At 35.1% G+C, this 23,636-nt stretch overlaps 1 protein-coding gene across 3 annotated transcripts in view; it reads right to left on the bottom strand.

The window, feature by feature from the left end:
* Positions 1–251: 251 nt before the first annotated feature.
* LOC143684874 (uncharacterized) overlaps positions 252–23,636 on the bottom strand; it is a 118,513-nt gene continuing 95,128 nt past the window's right edge. The window contains exons 7-9 of one of the 3 annotated variants that reach the window (XM_077162277.1): positions 10,807–10,978; positions 1,907–2,079; positions 252–1,234 (exon numbers count right to left, since the gene is read on the bottom strand). The gene's annotated coding sequence lies outside the window, so the exon portion shown is untranslated. The remainder of the gene's footprint in view (positions 1,235–1,906; positions 2,080–10,806; positions 10,979–23,636) is intronic. The other 2 variants (XM_077162279.1, XM_077162281.1) reach the window with 2 other exon arrangements.

Below are 23,636 nucleotides of genomic sequence, written 5' to 3'. Positions count from 1 at the left end.
CTTCTAAATAGAATGTGATAATACTGTTTATTTTTTCATGTGCTGATAACCGCACAAGTGAAGAAAAGATATTAAGCGGAAGACAGAACAAGATTGTTTATGTAATGAAAATATGAGAAATCTATTTTGTGAAATAAAATATTCCCTTGGATGGGGTGAAGTATCTCTTTGATGCAGTTTTTCTCTCAGTACCCATATAAGCAATATACAGACACCCCAAAAGAGCAAATTAACTTCATATAAGTGACACTTTATTTAGAATAACACAATTTTACTTGTTAGGATAAAACTCTAAAAAAATTTGGGCAACTTTGCCGGTGATCTGGTGAACTTTAGATTAATGATGGAAGTAGATAATTTCACCTTTTCCTTTTGTTTTTCTTCTTTCTCTTTCTTTAATTCTTTGCTGGAACTTGTTCTCCAAATAGCTGGACATCTCAAAGAAATTTGTAGCTGTCAATAAATTCTAAAGATCTTTTATGGGGTCAAATGTGCTTACATCTAACCTCCTGCTTTTCCTTTACTTTATAAATCTCTTATCATACAGATCACTGCATTAGATCATATGGGAGAATAGAAAATAACTGTAACAAAACTCATATGGAACTTTTCATTTGAGATATGAGTCCTTTTTGCAAAAATCAATAGCATCTCTTGAAAAAAAAGTTAGTTTTTTTCCTCAGTAGCCTTTCAGGTTTTCTTTGAGTTTAAAAAGAACCCAAGTAAAATGAATATTCCATAATTTAAATCTGAATAACCACAGAATACCTCAGGTAAATAAAATATCCATCAAGGAAGTGAGAAATACCACCCTAATTTAAAAGCCAAAACACTTAACAGAAGTTACAAGAAGTCTACACAGATATTAGGAAAAATAGCAGTCTCCTACATTCTGGTTGACTCAAAATGAATCATACATTCTTTTGTCTTGGAAATGCTGTGCTTATTATTAGATGATTTCATCAGTGGCATGCATTCAGCTTGCGCTTTTCTGTGCCATGAGAAAGCTCCAGCATTTGGTATAAGTCAGTTCAGTACCCTATTGGGCATCAGAGCCATGCCTGTAAAGTGAGCTGCTATGGCAGGAATGTGTGAGAAGAACTAGATGGAGAACTACGTGGCTCAGTTATATTCTTAGCTATTCTCCACAAGCTGAATTTCCAGATGATCTTGGGGAAGTTCTCTATCCTCTTTGTATCTCAGTTACTCTCTTTAGGCATGGAAATTGTTGTTCCTGAAATATACAGAAGGAACAAAGCTAATGTCCTTTGTAGAAATAGAATAATGGAATGTTTTACATGGCTTTGAAATCTTTAAATGGTGATTTTGTGATTTCAATGAATAGTACATCACTTCACCTTTTAGTTTATACAGTGGCATTCATAGGAACATGTGCTTGAAAGTCCAGGCAAGTCTCAGATTCAATTCCTGACTCTACTACCTACCATATGATGATGGACAAGTTTTGTTTTCCCCATTTGTAAAATGGGATACTGAAAGTGCTTTAACCAGTTGAGTTGCTATGTTTGATACCTATTACATATAAAAGATTTACAACTATACATGGTACAAACTAAAACTTCAAAAAAAATTAGCTATTGTGATTATTACTGTGTATTCACTTGTGGAATAGAGTAAATCTCAGCCATAGAGTGGGTTGATGTTTATGTAATTTGATGTATGCTTTAAAACATTACAAAATAAATCAGAGCAGTAGAAAAAGAAATGCCAGTGAAATTGGTGGAATAAAGGCCTCCAAAAATTCTCCTCTTCATAAAAACAATGGCAAAAATGGTCAGAATCACCTTTTTTAGAACTCTGGAAATTTGCCAAAGACTTGCAGAGTCTGTGAAAATGGCTGAGTATAAGTAAAAAAGAAAAAAAAAAAACAATAGTCCATAATTACAGTGAAAATCAGGAGACTGGCAGCCATTGAAGGGCAAAATTAAGCTAATACTCTTTCAAAACTTCATTCCCAGAAAACTGTTATTGATCTGTCTGTTGGTCCCAGAAGCAACCTGTCTTATTTGACCTGACTAGGAGCTCACACAATGAGGACATCATTTTCTCCAGAAGCACCTGTTAAAAACAAATCAGAGACAATTGTTGAACATCTTAGCTACCTGAGAGAGTAGTTTATGGTTGTAGCAAACAATAGTTTAACCAAAAATTTCAGAAGAAAAGCTGGGGTATGAGAAGTTCATAGGGGGCTTTGAAAGGTTCCAACATACTCCTGTAGAGATAGAAGGGCACATTCATGTTTGTGGCTGCTCACCTGCCCCAAACTGTACATGTTCAGGAAAAACCTGAGAAGGCCCCAAGCTCTCATATCTGACTATCTTTTGTAACTGAGAAATTGGGATTTAAGAGATGATTTTGTTCACTGAATCACATTCCTTTCTGCTTTCTGGGATATTGGAGTAGACAGGGGAATACCTCAAGTCCCTTAACTATAATTCAGCTACCCTGATCTAAAATGATTGTGAAAGCTCTTGTCTTGTGCCTTTGTGACTGTAAGAGCTTTTTACCCCTTTTATCTGGTCACTGTTTTGTAGGGCAGAGGCCTTAATGCTAATGAAGATTTTGAAGTCAGCCATTAACTAGCTTCAGCCCCAGACATTTGTAAATTGTGTCAGCTAGACTCTACTGTTGAAAAGTAACCTGTCTCCTTTCCTTTTGGCTCACACCTTTAGTATTAAAGTGATAGCTCTGCCTCCCCTCCAAGTTCTCCTATTGAAATAATGCTAACATTATCTCCTTTCCTGCTTTGAACGTGCTATCTGAAATGACCTTCTCTCCTCTTGCTAAAATCCTTAAAAACCTTGAACTCCCTAACTTGGGAGACAGATTTTGGGTGCTTAGGCCACCTGATCTCCTACTACATGCCTAACAATAAACTCTTACTCTCTTTGAAACCCTGGTGTCTCAGGAATTGGCAATTGAGTCTGTTGGGCAAAAGAATCTACCACTGTCGTCAGATAAATGATTTCACAACCTTCAGAAGAGACAAATGTCCAAGGCTCTGGAGCCCCAGGAGAGCAGGTAAGCCAGGTAACTGAGCTTTTTGCAGTTATTGGACTGAATTTAGTCTAGAGGCTCGACAATAGGTTTCTGTGTTCTGCCAGCACTCCAGAGGCTTTTGGCACCTTAAAAAGCTTCAAAGTGAGAAATTGTTTCCAGTTCCATGTCCTGACATCTAACTGGATGAGTGGGTCATCAGGATAAAAAGTGGATTGGGGAATAAATAGGCAGTTCAAGTCCCCTTGACCTAGGCCTCTTCATGCCTCCGGAATGATCCTCCTTGCTCTGACCTCTGCACTTCTCTGTGTTCTGGGTATCACGCTTTATGAGGTTTGCGTCCCTTACCTAAATCTGTCTGTTGAGTATACTCCTAGAAAATGAGTAATCCAACAATTACTTGGTATTTAATGAAATTAAGTAGGCCTGTTTAAGTGCTAGGCAGTGTGTTACTAGGTATAGTAAGAGTTTAATGCTTGTTAATCGACATGTTAAGCGTTAAATTCTTGTTTAATTGTTAGTTGGTATTTTTAGACTAGTTATTACTCGGTGTGTTACTTAAATATAATTAGCATTTAGTGTCTGTTTGCATTTGTGGTTGGTATGTTCCTGCATTTGTGTTGGTCAGATGTTCCTAATTGGTTACTGATTATGGAAAATCTTTAATAGGGGAACTTTTGGGCTGTATTGAAAATTGGAAAGATTTTCAAAGTCTATAAAAAGGGTTTTATTTCTGTAACATAATCTGCCCTCAAAATGATTTGAAATAAAAATACTACCATTACTTAAAAGGTATTACTGTTAAAATTGTTCTACAAAAAAAAAAAAAGAAAAAAGAAAAACAGGGAGATGTGGGATGAAATAAGATAGCCAATCCTTTAGTTGTCTCTCTCAGAATTGTTTCTGTGTTTCTGTTTCTGGTGTAAGTGACCTTCTATTGTGTCTGTCTGCCTATTCAGTGCATATTCTCATACCTTTGGATGGTAATAGCAAAGTTTTTAAAAATTATTTATTTTTTATGGTTCACAATATCATTGTATAGCTGTGCACTTATAATCACAATCAACTTTGTATTTCTTTTTGTGAAAAATAATGTATATACACAAAAGCAGTAAATTTCAAAGCACATCACAATAATTAGTTGTGAAACAGGTTTCAGAGTTTGCTATATGTTACAATTCCACAATATTAAGTTTTTACTTCTAGTTGTTCTAAGCTAGGTAATAGCAAATTAATATGAACATTTTTAAAGCTCTCTGTTTGAACTGCTTAGGAATAATTAGGCATTTTATATAAATGTATCAATTGGTAGTTCTGAAATAGAAAAGGAAGGGCTCTCTGAGCAGCGGGCTCAGAACCTTTGTTTTGTGATTGGTGTGAACAAACCCACAGGTTGGAGGGAAATGCCACTGGATGTGCCCTGAGGACGCAGAAAACTGTCAAAGGGTGCCTCTGGAAAAAGCAAAGAACTTTTCCAATGGTCCTGGTCATGGCTTTTAGTAGAACAAATCTAAGAACTGGAAATAGTTAAAGAAAGGTATAAGAACGCTCAATTCCACAGCCCTCACCGAAAGCTTTCAATAACCCGGATTTTATTCTGCCCCAATGCCTAACCACCTAAAGAAGTTACGGGAGGAGGGCTAGGATAGAAAGCTATGGCAAGGTGTGGTTTAGAATTCCTTTTTTGCTAGTCATGGAGGTTAGAAATGGTAAGCATAAAAAATACCACAGATAGGCTATGTTTGTTTCCAGCAGTACTTTTGCAATGATAACTGTAGTAATCAGATCATTATTAAGATATAAATAGCCTTGGGATAGAAATAACTGAATAAAATTGAATTACCAAATTTTAGTAAGTAAGATGAAAGATCTTTGAGAGATTTGGAAAGGTTTTCCTGGATTTAGGCTTGGGACAAATTAAACAATTGCAGTATATTTTCCAGAACTTGATATACTTTTAAAATTGTTTATATTTTAAGATATTATGAAAACAAACAGATTTTTTTAACCTCCAGTAAAAGGAATTTTATGATAAATTTTGAATTGGACAAATACAATTTTATTCTGCTTGGGTATAGTCTCCCTAAATTTATGCAAGCTTACTAATAAAATAAGCCTGTAGTATAAGTATATTCTCAGTATTCCCCTTAAAAATAGCTTAGCTAGAAAGGTTATGTTATATGAACTGAGCAATGTACCTGGTAATAATAAACCTATATAAAGTATAATAAAATTTAAAATATGCTAATGCTTCAAACATACTCTAAGCAATCAGTTAAGTTTAGTAAGAAATGTAAAAGGATTTTAAAATAACCTTTATTACTTGGATTTCAAAGAATCTGGCTTTTGAGTACTTGGCCATTTGTTAGCTCAGTTTGTGGAAGAATTTGAATTTGTAGTGGCTTTGATAATGTCAATCAGTATATTTTTGTCAGTAAATGGTATCATAAATAGGGAAAACCTAATTCTTAGCTTTAAAAAGTTTATATTTTAGTTAGAATATATGTGTACTAGGGCATAGTTTAAGAATATGCCCTAGTTTAAGAAGGAATAAAAATGCTGGAAGAACTTAAAAAGTGGATAGCTAAAGAATGACCTAAAAAGACTTCATAGAAGAGATGACACTTTTAAGACTTTTAAATTAGAAAGTAATATTTAAATAAATAGAACTATGAGCTAGTTTTTTAGAAGCCATAACTTAATTTTGTAAACTAACATATTCTTAGTATTATTTAGCACTTGAGAATAATGTTGTAGAAAATTTGAGTTTTATTTCTGGATATAAATCCCTTAAATATTGTAAGCTGATTATATTTCAAACTTTGGCTTTTTTTTTTTTTTTTTTTTACCTTTGAAGGCAGTGCTGTATTGGACTGAGAGATTGTGGACAATTATCAGATGAGAGGGAGGAATTGTAACTGAGAAATTAGGATTTAAGAGATGATTTTGATTATGGAATCATATTCCTTTTTGTTTTCTCTCATATATGGGAGCAGATAGAGGGAAGTACCTGAAATCCTTAATTCATGCCTACCATTTTCCTATTTACTTTCTATAGGTCATTTTCTTGTAGGTCATTGTAGGTCTTGTGGTCATTTTCTTGTAGGGCAAAGGCCCTAATGCTAATTAAGAATTCGAGGTCAGCCATTAATTAGCTTCAGCCCCAGACATTTGTAAATTGTATAAGCTAGACTCTGCTACTGAAAAATAACTTGTCTCTCTTCCTTTTGGCTCATACCTTTAGTATTGAAGTGATAGCTTTGCCTGTTCTCCTTTCAACCTATGTTCTCCTATTGAAATGATAAAGATAACACTATCTCCTTTTCTGCTTTGAATCTGCTATCTGAAATGACCTCCTCTCCCTTTGTTAAAATCCTTAAAAACCTTGAACTCCTTACACTTAGGGATACAGATTTTGGGCTGCTAGGCCATCTGCTCTCCTACTACACACCTAGTAATAAACTTTTTCTCTCCTTGAAACCCTGGTGTCTCAGGAATTGGTTATTGAGTATGTCAGGCAAAAGAATTCATGGCCTTTGTCTGGTAACAAGCTGACTTACTGAGATAACTCAGAAGAGACTTCAGTGGCCACACCTGAAAAGAACACATGCTTACCATATTTGTTCAGAAAAGTCTCTAAAGAGTCAAGCAAGCACACCAAAAAAACAAACAAACAAACAAAAAAAAACAGTGATGATAACAAAACAGACCAGCAACAACAACAAATAGCAATAATAACAAACCCCATGGAGGAAGGAGAATCTGATTTCATGAGGTACCAAATTATTTTAAATGTCCATATTTCAACAAACAATTATGAGACTGGCAAAGAAGCACTCATGTATGGCCCCATACATGATGGGGGGAGGAAAGAAAATCAATAGTCAACAAACAATTATGAGACTGGCAAAGAAGCACTCATGTATGGCCCCATACATGATGGGGGGAGGGAAGAAAATCAATAGACACTGTCTCTGAGCAAGCCTAGACATTGAACCTATTAGACAAAGACTTTAAACTATTTTAAATATATTCAAAAAACTAAAGGAAATTATTCTAATGAACTAAAGGAAAGTTTGAGAATGACGTATCACCAAATACATCAATAAAAAGACAGAGATTATTTTAAAAGAACAAAATAGAAATTCTGGAGTTCAAAAGTCCAATAACTGAAATAAAAATTCACTAAAGGGGCTCAACAGCAGATTTGAACAGGCTTGAGAAATAATCCATGAACTTGAAGTTAGTCAATTGAGATTATCTAGTTTTATCAGCATAAAAACAAATGAACAAAACAACAAAATAAACAGAACCTTGCAGACCTTGAGAAATCATCAAGCATTACCAACATATACATAAAGGACGTACTGGTTGTTGAAGAGGGAGAAAGGGATAGAATGAATATTTGAAGATATTATGGTCAAAATATTCCCAAACTTGATGAAAACTTTAATCAATACCTCCAAGAAGCTCAATGAACTCCAAGTAGGAAACTATCAAAGAAATCCATACCTACACACATTATAATCAAACTGTTAAAAGCCAAAGACTAAAAGAGAATCTTGAAATCAATGAGAAGCTATTCATCAATTCAAATGATCCTTCATAAGATTAACAATTGATTTCTTATCAGAAACCATAGAGGCCAGAGGCATGTGATGACATATTCAAAGTGCTAAAAGTAAACACTGTCAACCAAGAACTCTATATCCAGAAAGACTATCCTTCAAAACATGAGGGAGAAATTGACATTCCAGATAAGTAAACCTGAATTTGTTGCTAGTGGACATGATCTTAGTAACTTTTGCTCCTAAGTAATTTAATAAGCAATTATATAAATCAGTAATGATAAACTGTACTAATTATTCTAACATAATGTATAAGGTTGTAATTTGCATCACAATAACAGCACAAAGAAGTGGGGAGGGAATGGACCTGCATGGGAGCAAAGTTTTTCACTACTGTAATTAAGTTGGCATTAACAAGAACCATATTTTAATAAGTTAAGAGGTGAATTGTAATCCCTCATGCAACCCTAAGAAAATAACTCAAAAGTTATAATAGAAGAAATAACAAGGAATTCAAATTGTACATTGAAAATATCTAATACAAAAGAAATTACTAATGGGGACAGAAACAGCAAATACATGACCTATAGAAAGTGAATAGGAAAATGGCAGACTTGGGTGCTATCTTTTTAGTAATTATATAATTATAAATGAATTAATTACTCTAATTAAAAGGCAGAAACCAGCAGAATGAACTAAAAATATAACCCAACTTTATACTGTCTACATGAGACATATTTTAGATTCAAAGACATAAATAGGTTCAAAGTAATGCAGAAAAAGATATGCTGTGCAAATGGTAATGAAAAGAGCAATAGTGACTTTAACGATATCAGAAAAAATGTATTTTAAGACAAAATTTTTATGGAAACAAAGAAAGACATTTCATAATGATGAAGAGTCAAGCCATCAAGAAGATATAACAATTATAAACATACATGCACCTAACAACAGAACCCACGATACATGAAGCAAAAAACTGAAAAAAATTGAAGGGAGAAATAGAGAATTCAACAAAATAATTGGAGCCTTTAATACAATAATTTCCATTTTAGATATAACAACTAGACAGAAGATCAACAAGGAGGTAGATGACTTGAACAAAATTATAAATCAATTAATCTAACAGATATTTACAGAACACTCTGTCCAGTGAAAGCAGAATATGTATTCTTCTCAATTGTATATTAAACATTCTCCAGTACATACCATATGTTAGGCCATAAAACAAGACTTTATAAATGTAACAATATTGAAATCATGCAAAGTATGTTTTCTGACCAAATTGGAATGAAATTGAAAGTCAGTAACAGAAGAAAATCTGGGAAATTCAGAAATATGTGAAAAATTAAACAATACAATCCTAAATAATTGAGTCAAAGAAGAAATCATGAGGGAAATTAGAAACTACTTTGTGACAAATGTAAATGAAAATACAGTGTTCCAAAACTTATAAGATACAGTTAAATTGGTGCTTAGATGGGAATTTATAGCTATAAATGCTTATTTAAAAAAAAAGAATAGGAAAGCTTTCAGATCAGTAACCTAATGTTCCTCCTTAACATACTGGAAAATAAAAAAGAGAAAACTAAACCTAAAACAAGTAGGAGGAAGGAAATAATAAAGAGTATAGAGGGAATAGGTGAAATAGAGAGTAGAAAAACATGAGATAAAATGGATTAAAATAAAAGATAATTATTTGAAAAGATCAATAAAATTGACAAACTTTTAGCTAGACTGACCAAGAAAAAGAGAGAAGCCCTAGATTACTGAAATCAGGATTGAAAGAGAGACATTTTATAACCTTACAAAAACAAAATCCATTACAAAGGAATACTATAAACAATTGTATGTCAACTGGTAATATAACCTAGGTGAAATGTTCAAATTCCTAAAAGACACTAAAGACAAACTACTGAACTGACTGAGGAAGAAACTGAAAATCTGAATTAATTAAACAAAACTTTAAAAGTAAACTAAAAAGAGAGAGGTAAGAAGGACAAGAAAAAAACTAAAAACTTGGTCTTATTTTACTTTCATTTATCTCTTTTTTAAAACATATTGTGTCCATCAAAAAAAAAAGTCATCTTGGTTAATTGAGCATTCTGGTTGTTCAGAATCTAATTTGTGCTATAAAATATCTTTACTGCTGACCTGATGAGCCATATGCATAATTGCTGAAAAAGTTGGCTATTGTTTTGTTAATGTTGGCATCCTGCTGCTCAGAAAATACATACCCAGATTTATGATTGAGAAAGAAATTATGACCCCATATTGGGCTCTTTCATTTTTAGGTGCTATATCCAAAATGTCAAAAATAAGGGCTTCTTGGGCGGGCCGCGGTGGCTCAGCGGGCAAAGTGCTTGCCTGCTATGCCGGAGGACCTCGGTTCGATTCCCGGCCCCAGCCCATGTAACAAAAACGGAGAAACAGAATACAATAAAACAAGAAAATGTTTAAAAATGTTTCCCTTTCTTCCTTCTATCCTTCCTTCCTTCTCTCTGTCTTTCCTTTAAAAAAAAAAAAAAAAAAAAAAAAAAAAAAAAAAAATAAGGGCTTCTTCTCAACTTTCATAGCAGGTTTCAGCTACATGGAAACTGATAAAGTGCATCGTCACTGTAGTAACTCCCTAGAGCAGCAGGGAATAAGCTGTGAATAAACTGAATACATATTTCTGATTTAAGAAATGTTTGCATTTTATATTTGACTCCCCAGGTCATATTTGAAATTAATTCAAGAGTCTATGAAGCTTTATTTAGCACTAATGAGAATACAATGTTATTTACTTTTCCTGAAAACAAAGGCCCCAAACACAGAATAATAGATATGATATCTGAATGCATGCTGTTGATAAATGCTAGTTTTTAGGATTATCTACCATTATTTTTAGCATGTTTTCAAGACTATACCATCATTTCTCACTTCCCTAGACTCTGAATCATAGCAGTAATGAGAGAAATGCACTTGAATGTCAATTCACGAAAGCAGATGATTATGTTCCAAGAGAAGTTGTAGGGTTTCTTTTCTTCTAAGTTTTGTGTTTCTGTGGCTCTTTGATGTGACCAGCTAACTGTAATTGCCACTTTAACTCTTGGCCAGAAAGCTGTTATAGCAGTCAATCAAAGAAATAAATGGGTAAATTAATTAATACTTGTTTTTGTTGAAACCAATTTAAAAGAATTATTGCAAAGCAATTTTGATTTTCAACAGTCCTACTCACCATCTGCATTTGGCAAAACTCTTGACATCAGTCTGAGTTGCTAAGCAATAAATACCTTCACCGTGACTCCCGAGTCCCTGGGATCATTCCATTATTTTGCCATTCAAGCATGTCACACAGTGTGGTGTGGGCCTCCGACTTCCTGCAAAGTCAAAAATGTAGCCTGCTGTTCCTGCAGTAGAAAAGGAATAAGTAAGAGAATGTTAGGGTAGAGAGATGATTAAAAGATTGGGGAAGTAAGGCTATATAAAGCTCAGAATTTGGAGGATGCACATTTGAAATGAGAAATAAATGATCATGTGCTCCATAGTTTTATCACTTTGAAAATTCAGGTAACACCCAGCAGAAACTCACCAGTTTTGGGGGTACTTATACTAACTTCCCTGTCTTAGTAACACCTCTCAGATAAAATATTTTTGTAAAAGCCTCTATTGCATTTTCTATTTATCAAAGGGTGGTCCTGATCTTTTTGATCATCAGATATATTCAAGGCATGACTTCAGTAGAGATAGGAAAAGCTGGTGAGAATTCTGTCCTAGTTTAGAGGTTTTCATAGAAAGCTTACTAGTTCCAGAAACCTTCAACTATTAGGATGATATGTAAATATTTGAGTATTTTTTTCATGTCAGTGCTAGCCTCTGTGAGAATACTTCTCTTACTGACTCTGTATGTGTAATATGGATACCATTATTTTTCCTATTTCTATATTTTGAACTCCAGGAGAGGGGCAATATATTCTTTTATCCTAATTTATTGAAGTGATTGAAAATGGGTAAGACATTTTCTGAACTACAGGAGTAAAGAATTGCCCTCATGTGAGACATGTAAATTTGTCTAAGCTACCAGTCAAAACCCTAGGTATCTTTTGCAAATTAGGAGCTTAGCTTTTTGGAAGAATTAATTACTTTAGATTACATAGCACATATGGGTTCTTGAAGAGATGAATTTAACTGTATTAGTGAGATCTGAGATGAGAAAGGACACCACTTTCTCATCTTCTTGACTACTTTCTCAGGTTAGTTTTCTAATTTTAAAAAAGCAGAGTTGACCTACATAATGTCTAAGGTCACATTCAATTAAAAAACTTCCTCATCTTTAATACAGGAACTGAAGCAACATGAGTTCAACGAGTTTTATCTGATATGATCAATTCAGTCAAATCAAAGATAAAAATCTATTAAATGACTGTTTGATTACCCCTATTTGTACCACTTTTCATTTTCTCTTGAGGCCCTATGCCAGTAGCCTAAGGACACTATCTTTCAGATATTACCCAGTATTCTGACATCACAATGGGCTTTGGGGTTGAAATAACCAGAGATGTGTATAGCCAAGATTCAGATCTGCTTCTTCTTATTGGGGCCAGATTTCACTGTATGACAATCTCCATATCCAGGCACATATATTTCAATATCCCTATTTTTCACCTAAATTAACTGAGGCTCAGAGATGTAAAATTACTGCCCCCCAGGATGACAACAAATTGAGTCTAGAATCTACATTTCTAGGCTTCCAGTCTGGTGTTCTTTCTGCTTACATTATCCAGATTCAGAGCTAACCTCCATTCTTATTTCTATGCATTCCGTTCTGAAGGGTACAAAATATGGGAAAGGAAAATAGAAAGCAGTAGAATTTAATAATATTTTTTGTATTAAAAATGTGGACCTTTTTCTTGAATTGTTCGACTCTGAGTTCATTTTGGTTGGTGATCATTTTTTTCTTCTTTTTAAAAGTTTACCCAGATGTCTGCAGCTTGATTATCCCTGATTGCAAGAAGGGAGGTCCTCAGTCTCACTTATAAATATCCCTCAGCTGCTTTATTATGCTCTGAAAGGGCATCATATGTAAGACCATTGTCAGCCAGAATCACTGCACATTATTATTTATTGAGCACTTACTATGTGTGAGGCATTATGCTATTTACTTGTTGTGGATATTTTATTGAATCCTCACAATGACCACTTACCATGAGTAATATTAGCTCCCTCCTTTGACAGACAAGGAATCTGAAGTAATGTGGCCCAAGCTCTCACAGCCATTAAATGGCAAAGTCAAGTTTTGAATCTAAGCAGCCGGACTCCACAGTTTATGCTCTCCATTGTGAACCTGTTCTTCTTTCACTGTTCAATGTGCCATGTGTTCCCATTTGAAGCACAAAGACTCACTCAAAATGACCTCGACACTCCCTATTAGGAGTTGTGTCCAAGTACCTGCCAGGTTTCCAGTTCTCAGCAAAGCTGAACTACGTTCAATAGCAGAGGGCTTCCTTTCCAACTTTATGCTGCATTTTTTGACATAAGCCCTAAAAATAGTTGTGCATACATCTATAATTCAATAAGTAGACAGTCTGAAAATCTTCTGACCTTGTATTCTTTACTCACAGGAGCTTAAACCTTGTCCCAGAGACCAGAGGAGGTTTAGAGGCTCTACTCCCTCCTTTTTTGTTTCTCTCTCCTCCACAAAACCTGTCTCCCCCTCCTTTCCTGAACAAAAGTTCCTAGACATATTAGTTTGTGTGTCCAAACACCCAGCTTCTGTGGCAAAATTAGTACCTGTTACAAAAATAATATTAAAACTCATAATACGTAAATTTACTCTTAACAGTATGCTTATTTGCCATTGCCAAAGGGATATATGTTCCTTGAAGATGCTGCAGATAAGTCTTAAGAAGATAGTAAAAGTTACCAATAACTCAACTTGTTAACATGTACAAATCCACAACTCCAGAATCAAATAATTTCTTTTCTCTCTGCATTTCAGTTTCTGGGTTTTTTTTGTTTGTTTTGTTTTTTTTTTTTTTTTTTTTTTTTTTGCATGGGGAGGCGCCAGGAATGGAACCTGGGTCTCCGGCATGGCAGGCGAGAACTCTGCCTGCTGAGCCACCATGGTCCACCCAGGGACTTTTTTTTTTTTGACCTTTCTTCAAGTTCAGTGATTCTTTCCTCAACCATGTTGAGTTTACTGAAGAGCACTGAGCACTTTCTTCATTCCTGGTATTGTGTTTTTGGTTTCTAGAATTTCCTTTTAATGCTTTCTTGGAATTCCCATCTCTCTTCTTACATTATCCATCATCTGTTCTTTCATGTTATCTGCTCTTCCGTGGGACAAGGTTCTAGGCCTGTGTAACAATGGTTACTTGCCCCTTCCACATGCCAGAGCCAAGGGAAGGTCTTTCTCAGTCCTTCACTGTGATAACCGGGTTGAGTTTCTAGAGAAAATTTCCACAAAAGTGTGAGGGGTTAAGTCTACGGCCTTAGGAGTTTCTCATGTTCAAATTAGTCCACACTCAGCTGACAGCAATTTCTTAAAATTATCATTTATGCATTCTTACCAGTATATTGCTCTAGCAATTTCTGCTCCTTTTCTCAGTTCCTTATCTCTCTAGATGAGCCCACATCTCCAGATTTTGGGTTGCCCATTTGCCCTGTGACCATAGTTCTTTGTTGGGTCCAAGAAAAGCCATTGGTTTTCAGTTTCTCCAGCTTTATCTCATTGGAGGGATGGAGTGACAACTTCCAAGCTCTTTACATGTCAGAGCTCTATATATGTGTGCTTTTCACTTAATAAGACATACTGAAGAAATTATGCCTGAGTCACCCCTAGAGGACCTCTTTTGTTGCTCAGGTGTGGCCTCTCTCTCTAAGCCAACTTGGCGGGTGAACTCACTGCCCCCCGCCCCCAACTATGTGGGACATGACTCCATGGGGTGTAAATCTCCCTGGCAACATGGACGTGACTCCTGAAGATGAGCCACGACTTGGCATCATGGGATTGAGAAAGCCTTTTTGACCAAAAGGAAGAAGAGAGAAAGGAGACAAAGTTTGAGTGGCTGAGAGATTTCAAACAGAGTTGAAAGGTTATCCTGGAGTTTATTCTTATGCATTATAAGATATCTCTTTTTAGTTTATGGAGTGGCTAGAGCTCCAAGGACACTTGGTTTGATCAAAATGCTTAATAATTTTAGAATGAATGCATGAAAATATATTGCCTTTAAGAAATAGCTTTCAATCTTGTAATTTACTGCTCAGTTAATTATTCCTAGTCACAAAGTTTTAAACCTCAAACACATTAATTTCCTAAAAAGATTTTTTCTCAATTATTTTAAACTTACCTTAAGAAGTGTAGCATTTTCCTTAGAAAACAAAAGCAAGTTAAGAAAGCAGCATAATAGTGGTATTTTTAACAGTTTATTGAAAAGGAGAGTAAGGGCTTTGGAGTTTCTTAATTGGTTTTAAGTGAGGCTTGTCCTTGGCGGTAATAGAAAAAGGCAGTCACGGGAAAGACTAGTAACAAAGATGCAAATGCAAATGGTGCACGTTTGGGGAAAAGGAACCTGCCTCTGACAGATTGGCTTGAACAGATTTGTCAGTTTCAACAATGCCTGCCACAGCTAATGAACATCAACCTGTTCGCATGACAACAACCTTGGCAGTGGCATCTCAAATCAAGTCAGACATATCCAGAGTAGTTGTGGAGATAACTTCCTCATGAGTACATTTTATGTTAAACCATCAATGCTGACACATTGTTTGAGTAGCTTCTTTCTTTCCTTCTAATTTATTAGAGTGTCTGGGAGCTCTGCTTGAACATGGATACTAAATATGGAAATCTTGTCAAGTCATGAGCCAAACTGAACAAGCCTTGAAACAATGCTAGCTGTTCATCTCCTCCAGGGAATACTCCACTGGGTAAAAGGAAAAGCAAACCCTACTCATATTAGGATTATACTTGCAGAAAATAAGTCAATATCTGAGAGAAACACAATTAGACCTTTTTTTTGAGGTAGTTAAAAAAAATGACAGGGAGGGCCACGGTGGCTCAGCAAGCAGAGTTGTCACCTGCCATGCTGGAGACCTGAGTTCGATTCCCAGTGCCTGCCCAATCAAAATAAATAAATAAAAGATGACAGATGACAGAGTAGAGCTAAAAATTAATAGTGAAGGAAAATGTGTCCCTTCAAAAAGGGAATGAAACTTATTCACTCCAAATATGGAATGGGTGAGACAAGGTCAACATTATTTCTACAGTGCATATTTATATATGTAGAAAATCAAGTGACTGGATACAAAGTAAATATATAAGAACCTAAGGAAAATTTCAAATATCACTGAAAGCATGTTTGAAAATATAACAGTATTTGATTAAAGATAACACAAATATACTAAATTTAGTAACAAACAACCCATTTTAGTAGTATAATATTCTTTGCCCTTTTTTCCTTTATAATATACACATGGGGGCAGAGAGATAGCTAGGTTGATTCTTGTCTACTTCCCCAACTCCAGAACAAGTTTGGCTTTATATAAGGAGCCTAATAAGTTGTATGCATCTTGTTTTTTGTTGGAGTTTTTGCTTGCTTTTATTTTATTTCATTTTGATATGGACTGTCAAATTTACTGAATAACTGAATGACAAGATTTATAACTTTCACTAGAAAAGGAAAGCAAATAGTGACTCTGAGGTCTAGTTTTATTAGAAAAGTATAAAAAATGAAATGCAGAACAATTTGAATATATATTTCTATAAATTAATAGTAAAAATCAGTAGATACAATAATTATCAACATATACAACAATTTAAAGCCATATAAATAAATGAGAAAACTGTATTCCCAATTACACATAGATTGAACATTGATACATTAATGCATTTCAACCTCATTTGTAATCAGCAGTCCTGAAATAAAAAATAACAAAACCATCAAATAAGGAAAATTGTTCATTTGTTTTTAAGTAAGATTGATGAGTGCTGGTAAGTAAGGAGAGGATGTAATGATCACTGTCTTCTGCGAATCAGTTTGGAATTGAGCCAAAAAACTATTCTAAGAATTTGTGTCCCATACAAAGGAAAACTGCTCAAAGATGTTCATGTTAGCATTATTTATAGAAGCTGAAAGTAAAAGGGAATAACTATGCAAATCATAGTTAATGATGCATCCATAATAAAGGTATGCATCCATTAAAAATAATTTTTATGAAAGCTTTTAATAACATGGGGAAATGTGTATTGTGAAGAAGACTAATGCTTTGGGATATTAATTAATATTATGGAAAATAAAAGTTTCCATTATGAAATAATTTTGAGAAGTTCTAGATCAATCACGCAAAAACAGTCTGTTTCTGGAGGGCTTTTCAAAGCCCTTTATGTAGCATGCTTTTCTTAAAAAAAAAGAAAAAAGCCAATAGCTTAAATATCAATAAGCTTATAATCTCAAAGGAAATGAGACCACAACTAATAAAAAATAAAGTAAAAATAACAATAATAATTTAAGCAAGTCCTTACAGTCTTCAAACTGCTTTCTCATAAATAGCTTTACTTACATTTTATAATAAACTGTTTAAGAATGAGGGCTCTTGAGTTAAATCACTTGGATTTACATCTCTGCCCAGACACTTAACACGCTATGCACCTTAACATGTTACTTTATCTTTCTAAGACCAAGTTCCCTTATCTGTAAAATGAGAACATAACAGGAATCCATGTTTTTTGTTTTGTTTTGAGAATTAAATGAAGGCTACAGCTTTAAGCAGGTACTAAATAATCTATAAGTGTCAGCAATTATTATCTCCAATTATCAATGAAACCGAGAGAATTGAAGATCCTTAAAAGATTTGGCCAATATGTTCTGATTTGAAACTCATTGCTAATTCCATTATGCATAATGCTTAAAAGAATTTTCAAGTTAGAATGAACTAGAAATTAAATAAAAGAAACAAACAAAAAACAACATAACCAGAGCATTTAGAGATGCTACTGGTTATTTTCCACAAATTTTACTTCTTTCAAGTGTCCTTTTCTTTCTACCTGCGACTACTGTATGTATACCTTTCCTACATAATTTTTTGGATGTTACACCATCTACTTAGCTTTGTCTTAGGGCTTGTTTTGTTGACAGTAATTACTAGGTGATGGGTTTTCTGGCCACTGAAATTAGTCCAACTGTAGTATTTTAAAAAAATGTTTGGTTTAATAGATATCGGCTGGATTTGCATATCTGCCTTTTCATTTAATCTATTGCATTATCACAAGTCATGTAGTCTCTGGAAGACCTCACTGTACTTTTGTGAGAGAATAAGTGTCAAAAAAGGCAAATAATTAAATTATTATTATAAAAGTAATTTCTAAAATTTAAGATTGACTTCCTAGTGTGCACCAGGCTTTTTTAGGAATTGTATATCCAAGATGATTTTGAACAGATCACTTATTTCTAAGGAGCTTAGCATTTTAATAGGAAGAAATCATATGTATTTGCAAATATCGTAAAAAATATGAAAGAATGTATCAAATGCATAAGATGGACAGCAAAATAACAACAAGGGTCTAAGGAAAGAAGGATCATACCCATCTGGAGTGTCCAAAGAGTCTTTCTCGTCCTTGAGAAATTCTAAGAATTTTGATAATACGTAATATTTCTTGAGAGTGTATTATCTGGCAGACCCTGCTTTAAGAACTATGCATATACTGACTCATTTAATCATAATAACAACTCTAAGGCAGGCATTATTACCGCGTTCCATACGGGAAGAAACCTAGGCACAGAACAGTTGGGTAACTTTCCAAAGGCCATATAGCAGTAGTGGTAAAACTAGAATATAAATTCAAGTGATCAATATTGCATGGCTGTCTACTTCCTTAATAAATGCATTTACTATTTTTCCAATAGGGATTTTTAAAAATGTGTATATGTGTATGAATGTGTTATAGGAATATAGTTAGAAGGGGTTTGGGAATTTAGTTCTGTTTGGCCAGAATTATCAAAAATTCAGCATAAAATTATGGGATGTAAATTGAAAAAGTTATTTCAGACTATATTGGAACAAATGTTGACCAACAGAGTAAGGTGTACAAGGTGTAATTTGATGAGAAGTGGAAGATATTGAAGATGTTTGAGGAGACTACTAATATGACTAACACAAGTGCTTGGAAAGATTAATCTGCAACACAGAACAGGGTGCATTGGAAGGGGAAAGAACTGGACAAATGATCGCTCATTACTACTGAGTTTGTATGAAAATGTGTCCAAGAAGTCTAGAATTTTGGTGGTGGCAGTGAGAACTGAGAATGAAAGCCATAGTGACAGCAGAATGCATAGGACCCTGTACTTGATTAGATCTGTAATGTTTCTGTGTGTGTGAGTTGGGAGGGGTGAATAAGGGTGGGGGGATAGTGCCGAGAAAAGTCTAAGATAGCAATCTATATGTTACTTTGAGCAATGTTTTTCTGACCTACTTGTGGGTGTCTATAATCTCTTCTGCAGGATTAGTGTTGTCCCAGGTTTTGTTTTGTTGTACTTTAGGTTATTTTAAAAGCCATTTCTTAGTCATCCATTATGTGCAAGATACCATATTTATAGATTTGAGGAAAATGAAGATGAATAAAACATCCTCTTAACTTTTAAATAAGCTACATTTAAGAACTTACTTGAATGAAAATTTTAAGGCAGATATTGTGTGTTTTGTTAATTGCTATAGTCCTTGCATCTAGAACAGAGCCTGGCTAACAAGTGCTCACTAAATACTTATTGACTGAATGAATAAATGAATTAATGTGGATGCTCATTCAAAGTGAACCAATAAGAGAAGGAAAAAAATAGGGACATGATGCTTTGTAAATGAATGTGGAAATTGCCAGCTTCTTGATTCCACAGTAGATCATTAGTTATTATAGGATAGATAGTTTCAAAATCCTGTTGTGAAACATACAATTCGGGCCTGAGAGCAGGAGATGAGACATGATACAAGGAATACTGTTAAGCAATGTTTTTAGAAAGGTTGAAAAATTGAATTAACTTAAAGAATTCAGTGATTCATTCGATCATTTATTCAAACAAAAATGTACAGATATGTTACTATATACCAAAGACAGTGTTCTATGGGGAGAAGTTACTGCTGATTAGGACAGAAAGTTCCCAGTCCTCATGGAGCTTGCATTTTAGTGAGATATAATTAAATGAGGGAGGAAAAAAGGCATTGTGATATGTGCAAGAGAGGTAATAAATAGCCTTAGTGTAGGGAGTAGGGTGAGATCCATTTAAATAGGCTTTCATTTAAGGTCAGGTAGCATTTTTCTTAGGTGAGGTATAAAGGATGTCTAGGATCCAGCAAGTGGGAGCAGGGAAAGAGGGTTCAAGGTGAAGGGAAGGACATGGGCAGGGCCTGGGGTAGGGAATAGCTTGATCTATTTCGGAGTTGGTGGCCAACCCGACTGGAGCATCATGAGCAATTTGGGGAGTGGTGTAAGGGGCCATCAGAAAAATTGACAGGCCCAGGCCATTCAATGTCTTCTAGGCTATTATAAGGATCTTTAAAAACTGAAATGGACTCTATAAGTCATCTAGTTGAAGCTAAATCCAAACAAAAAGGACAAGATTCACCACTGTCACTGATAATGTCAAGTGTGTCTCTCTTGAAAATATAAAGGTAAAAGTCGTGGTCATATTGTCATCTGTTTAAAGAAACAGCGAAAGGTGGCTTTCTAATTGATAGAGAACTTGTGCTATTAATGAGTTAAAAGATTACAGTCCCAGCAAGTCTGTAAATTGGTAGAGTTATAGGAGCAAATGATGAAATGTATTAATAAAAGCCAGTGTCTCAGTTGTGAATTGCCTCATGAACCACAGATTACCATCATATCAGAATGTAATGAAATTTACTTGACTGTGATTGTTATTGCCATTGTCTACAAGAGCTGAGAGTACAGTTTTTGGTTTCACAAATGTTTCAGGGGAGATAATGCTCTTTTTCATCCTCATGGAAGTTTGTTTTAAAACTTATTTCTCAAAGATATTGCTTCAGTTTCAAAGAACAGTTTACTGTTTACTGAGTTGCTTAAAAACATTGATCCCGTTAAGCCTGTACATTATAAAGAGGAGAAAGTTATGTGTTGTTAAAACAATTTTCGTTTACAGAGTTACAGTAGGGTAACCTTTAAATGATCTATTTAAAGACAGAAATAAAAACATTTAGTAATTAAATTTCAAGTGCTACAATGGCATTTTATTTCACCATATAAAGAAGTTGCTCTGTGATTGGGCCAAAGCAGAGATAATAATTGCTCAACTAAATTCATCTAAAGGAAGAAATATCCAAAGAACAAGCAAAGCTTTCTTTGAGGGTGTTTCTTTTTTGGCAATCAAAAGCCACCTGGATTCTTAAAGCTAGAGGGGAATGATAAGTTAACTCTAAATGCAATCATGAGCTAAAGGAAGAATTTTGAAAGATGGAGGTGGGGAGGAGAGGAAAGACATATGAATAGCAACTTCCAAATATTTTTGGTGTCCCACAGAAAGTTGATTTTGTATTGTGACCAAGTATATATGATCCACTGTAAAATTTCCCTTTTAAAAAAATATCTGTTCTATTTGGATCCACTCTATACCATTCCATTCTGTTCCACTCCACTCCACTCCATTTCACTCTATTCCATTTTTTAAAAAAGCTCATCATTCAATTCAATTGATCTTTTGCCCCAACTAATGGGTGTATTTCAACTAGAGCTTGAAATATACTGCACTAACGGATCTCCTGGGACTTGACTATGAGTCAATATTCCAGAGAGGATCAAAACTGAACAAAGGGATGGACAAGACAAGATGGTAATTATATATACAAAAGGAGATTTTGTGCATCTTCACCATGGGGGAGTATTCCTGAAATGCTCCTTCTCCTGGGGTGTGAGTGCCCCAAGTATCTTTTAAGAATGTGTGTCTGAGGTGGAGTCCTGTGAAACAGAGAACAGTTTCATACAGTGGCTGTGGATGATATGAATGGGTTTCCTAACCAAGGCCCGCTTGGGATTTTTAATGTCTAAATTTAGTCTATGTACTTAAAGTTTGATATATTTTTACACAGTAATTTATGCTAATGAAACCACTTTATGTAATTTTGTCATGAAATTGCTTGTCGAGTGAAGTGCTGGAAAATGCTTTCCATCTAGCAACATTCCACCAAACTAGTTAAAACAAGTTATCTGAGCTATTCATGAAAGTTTGCATGAATTTGTGTTCTATACTGGGGCTCATTTAGGATATGCTGTGTGATTACTTGCTTAGCTGTTAAGCCCCAGCCTAGCATTCCTTGCATTGAGGTGATCTTGGAGATGTGAGTCCTGCCTCGTGCATTTCAGGGAAGAGGATAATCAGGAGATATGGTTTTTAGAGGCCTGATGTACTGGAAAGAATTCAATTCCCTTGAGGCATATTTGATCTTGATGATACCCTTGGATTATGAGAGGATAAATATTGTGAGGACGTCGCCCACATTGGCATCTCTGCAGTTTAGGAGGATGGGAAGTGCAGGTGTCCTCTGAGCAACAGCTATTTTAATATCCCTTAAAGTAAGGGTCAGCAAACCTATTCTATAAAGGGCCAAACACTAAATATTTTTGCTTTGTGGGACATACTGTCTGTTTCAACTACTCGATGCCATTGTGGTAGAAAGAAGCCATAGGTAAACAAACAGTCCCAGCTGGGTTCCAGTACAACTTTATTTACCAAAATAGGTTGCAAGTTGGTTTGGGCTATCAGTAATAGTTTCCTGATTTCTGCCCTAGAGAGATATTTGAGTGTAGGCAGGGCTAAAATATTTTTGCAGAATACCATTTTTTGCTTTAGTGCTGAGGAAGGTTTTTGTTGATTACTCAGATACCCCTGTTAGTGTCACTTTGTGACAGCTGAACAGGAGTGGAGCAAGAGCAATTACGGGAGAGTTCCAAAGCCCCTCGGTGCAGTTCCACATGTAACTTCTCCGGCAATGTCTATAGCTAGGTCAAAGTGATAATATCAGGAAAGCCTCTTTGATCTTGCTTTCTTCTTCTCCCTTGGTAATTATCACCTTGTTTCCCTCATTGGCACAATTTTATCTCTCCTTTAGGCCAAAGAGCTACTTTCCATAGCCATTAGATCCTCTAGTGCAAACTTTGGCTTTCAGTCTTCTATTATCTTCTATAATTTATTGTGCCTTAGCAAGTCAAATGCTCAGAAGAGAAAAGTGCAGCCCACGTAAGTGAAGTGAAGCTGAGAGAATAAAGCCCAGGGGGAAAACTGGCTCCTGACTCCCATGCTAGCTTCTTTTGCCCGATACCACAGCATACTCTCTAAAGCTTCGTTGTTTGCCATAAAGAAAACCAAATACCCACAAACCCATCACTAGCCAATCTGCACAAATATTGAGCTTGATTTTGCTCTTAGATTTGAAATGTGCAATATAGTCCTTTCAGAGTCACAGCAGAGAAAATATTCTCCCAAAGCCAGTTTCCTGCTCCCTCAGGTTTCTGGTTCCCCTGAGAATCCCTCAGTTGTCACTTTAGCCATCACCCAGATTCTAATAACTACTCCATAGGAGTCTTCTCTCTATCCTGACTTTCAGAACAGAAAAATACCTTGAGGAGTTTCCAGGGGAAAATGTGGTAGAACTGTTTATAATTTCTAGGCTTTCCTGAATATTCCCCTTGGATCTCTTGGAAATTGCACAGGTTCAGCAGATATGAGCATGTATTATGTGAGAGAAATTTAGTATAGCATAGTGGGTAAGAGAACAGGCTCTAGAGCCACACTTCTTGGTTTAGTAGCTGAGTGCTTCCATTTCCTCATCTGTAAAGTGGGGATAACTATAATACTTCCTTAGGTGCTGTGAGAATTAAATGTAAAGTACTGAAACCATGTCTGGCACATAGTAAGCATTCAGTAAATATTTTTTTAAGATCTAGACGTTTAGGATATGTGTGAATGAAAGAGATGAGAGAGGAATAGAAAGTAAATAGCTCCTTGTCTGCGATTATGCTAGTTTTCCTCTGTGGATTCATGAAAATTAAATAATTCACAAATCATTCAT

Source organism: Tamandua tetradactyla, chromosome 5 (assembly GCF_023851605.1).
Source record: "Tamandua tetradactyla isolate mTamTet1 chromosome 5, mTamTet1.pri, whole genome shotgun sequence".
In the NCBI taxonomy this organism is placed as follows: domain Eukaryota; kingdom Metazoa; phylum Chordata; class Mammalia; order Pilosa; family Myrmecophagidae; genus Tamandua; species Tamandua tetradactyla.
Note: the sequence above shows the minus strand (reverse complement) of the source record. Positions and strands in the feature narration are given on the sequence as shown.